Below are 3,374 nucleotides of genomic sequence, written 5' to 3'. Positions count from 1 at the left end.
TAAAAAAATGTCGATGAATAAGCAACAACATTATATGTTCATTTTTATTTACAACTGAAATGTTCAGTTATACAATATTAGATGTACAATTTTTTTATTCTTTCATTTTTATAGTCTATTTATTTTACTTTTATATTATAAATGTTCATATATATATATATATATATATATATATATATATATATATATATATATATATATATATATATATATATATATATATATATATATATATATATATATATATATATATATATATATTGCAATATTCAGAGATAAATGCTCATTTTTTTTCTAGTAAATGTTCATTTTTATTGCGTGAGACCAATCAGCTATGGCTAGTCGCGAGTCCAGCTAAAAGTTTGTGCGGAGATGAGCTCGTATATATAATAAACGAAATTGGAGTTGTTCCTTGACACTATAAAATCTCAAAATAAAACATATGAAATAATATGTAATCTTTTATATAATTTCACAATCTATTTTTAATATTTCTTTTGTAAACTATATATAACTTATCATTATTTCCTACATCAACACAATAACTTTCTTTAAGAGCGTGTTCTTTTCGGCTTAATTTCAGTTCAATTCAGTTTATTTCAGCTCAACTCCAATCATTTCAATCCAGTTCCTATTTTTCTTCTGTCATAAACAAATTATTTCAGCTCTATATAGTTCAATTCAGCTCCAATCAGTTCAATTCAGTTTATTTCATTAAATCAGAACAGGCCCTAAGTATACAATAATCTCACCATATCAAATTTGAGAACAAGTATTAATAACAATAACCTATGGTGTTTTGTTTTTTTTGTTTGTTTTTTTTTTTTTTTTTTTTGTAAAGTCAAGCTTTTTAATTTATTTGATCTGATAAGCCAATCCCTACCTTTCAAAAAGTATGAGTAATATCTTATGAATAGTATAGAAACTATTATGCCCCTAAAAATATTTATTTATGTATTTACCCTTTTAAAAGTATGACCATAGTGTTATGCTCGGGTTCAATCTCATTTACTTTCAACCTTCAAAAATCGTACAAGCTATAGGCTCAATGATCATACAAATAAACGAACTTAAATGAGATTTAGTTAAGCTCAAGTTCGAGTTGTTTATAAGTTTATCGAGAGTCCCCTATATAATAAACACCAGAAACTTAACTTTCCCGTGGTATAATAATTTTCCTAATACTCCATATATATAAATATAAAGCAAATGTTATTTCATCCATATATGGAGCTTATAGCTTCTTGATACAAAACTCGAGAAGTCTGTTACATGTAGAACTAGCAATAACAGAAACATACGTCAATTAAGCTAATTATTAAGCATAAAAATTATGAAAATTGAATAATTAATTATTAGTACTTAGTACAGTCTGCTGGAGCAAAAGAAACTTGCATAGCTTGTAAATCGTACCCAACCTCGAAATTAACTTGAGCAATGTTCCCAAATATCGGAATACTATCTGAAGTTTCTGTAGCTACCATTGCCAAGCAACTAACATCTTCCTCAATATGCCTAAACGTGTTGATTGCCTTTAACACGACTTCGGCCCCTTGAAATTGGAATACGACGTCCGGAGGACTAAACTGCCCTGATTCCCCTGTATTGTAACAGAGGTCAGCACCTTCGATCGGGCTCGGAACCGTGTTAAGTCCAATGGCATTCACCAAAGCATCCCTTAAGTCTTTGTAGATGTTACTTGGAAGCATTGTAAGAGTGGTACCAGAGTCGATGATCACGTCCATACCTACCGGGATTTGGACCGGGTTATCCCTACCCTCGACGCTAATGCTGTCGAGGGTAAGGTGGTAGAATGTGGGGCGTTCTCCTATTTGGAAGGGAGTTGACACTACTTCATGGCTCGTAACATCGGCTCCAAAGGTAAGCGTGCTTGAGACCTCGGATGTCAAGGGAGCTAAGCAGTAGGAGAACTTGTAGTTGATTTTTGGGCCGAGTTGAGAGATCAAGGAAGACGGGCCTGTTCCAAGTCCAACGATCCCCTCTCCTTGGCTGCCGAGAGTGCCTTGGTTGTCAGTCCCACAACCGAACACGGACGTGGATGAAATGCTCGGCGAGGTGCCGTCAGGAGAGGATAAGCTAAGCGTTTCACTGGCTAGGATGCCGTTTGTTTGAGTATGACCACCGTAACTATATTCATAAGCACACAGTGATGATGACTCGTAATTGTTGTAATAATTGTTGTTCGAAGCACAACTAGTAGTAACATCTGGTTGGGCGCAATCCGAAGAAGGGCAAGGGATTAATTGATAGGACGAAGATTTTGATGGATCGAAGACTGGAGATTGTTGTTGGATGCAAGTGTTACAAGGTTGACATTGGACCCAAATAAGGTCACTACCCGTGTCTGCCACGGCTAAAAATTCAACTTTTGGGGTACCAAGGGCGATTTTCATGAGGTATCCTCCACCATTAGGAACTAAAGCGTATGATTTTTCATCATTTAGGTTATAATATGTCGAGGATAGCTGAATATTGTGGCCATGTGATATATAACCTAGGGGTGCTCTCTTTAGGCGCTCTTGTGGTGTCATGGAAGAGTTGTAGTAAGGCGAAAGTGGTGAATCGCGATGGATGAGATTGACCTTGAAGACACTATTAGAAGTGGCTAATTTTCGAGCCTCAACAGAGATCGAATTAGGGGGTTCAAAGAAAGAGGACGATGCTAACAAAAGAATTAGGATGATATTAGGCATAGTATAAGCATGCATGTTGGTTATTATTGGTTATTAAATGCTTAATAAGAGATATGTTATGGTTAAATGGTTACATGGGTTTATATAATCAATGTCCAACGATCATATCCTTGTCAAGGCAAAAGTATACTACGTAACGTACTCCACAAGTTGCAAAGTTTTCATCGTTTATTGTGTCATGCAAGTCGTCTCTAGTCAAAGTCTTTGTTTTCTTGTGTTATTCTACCTTCACCTCACACTACTTATCCATGTTAACTAATTTAATTTTAATAATTTTAAAAATTGGGACGTGCACCCCGCATTTGTATAAATATGACACCCGTCAAAACATAACATGCACGTTTCTCTGTACATTATCCTAGGATGAATAGATTACTTTAATTGATCATTATACCTGTAACCTGTATCCATATGGATACCTGGTACTTTGAATGATACTTTGAATAAACAAAGTGCACATGACCATGGCGAAGAATATAAATTGCAATATACTCTCTCCATTTTATAGTATAGTTTCTGTTTTCTATTATGGACATTTAAAATATTATTCCTATTTCTATTTTTGAATAGTATGTAAAAACTATTATACCCCTAATTTTTTAACTTTATTACTCACTTCTTTTTAAATACTTGCTCCACTTTCCTTTTTCGGCCGTTTTT

The 3,374-nt window shown here is 34.2% G+C and overlaps 1 pseudogene; it reads right to left on the bottom strand.

Moving 5' to 3' along the window:
• Window positions 1-1,195: 1,195 nt before the first annotated feature.
• LOC145581763 (aspartic proteinase CDR1 pseudogene) lies at window positions 1,196-2,752 on the bottom strand (annotated as a pseudogene).
• Window positions 2,753-3,374: the final 622 nt, after the last annotated feature.

The sequence above is a fragment of the Chenopodium album genome, chromosome 15 (genome assembly GCF_948465745.1).
Source record: "Chenopodium album chromosome 15, dcCheAlbu1.1, whole genome shotgun sequence".
In the NCBI taxonomy this organism is placed as follows: Eukaryota; Viridiplantae; Streptophyta; class Magnoliopsida; order Caryophyllales; family Amaranthaceae; genus Chenopodium; species Chenopodium album.
This window is presented reverse-complemented; position numbering and strand designations above follow the sequence as displayed.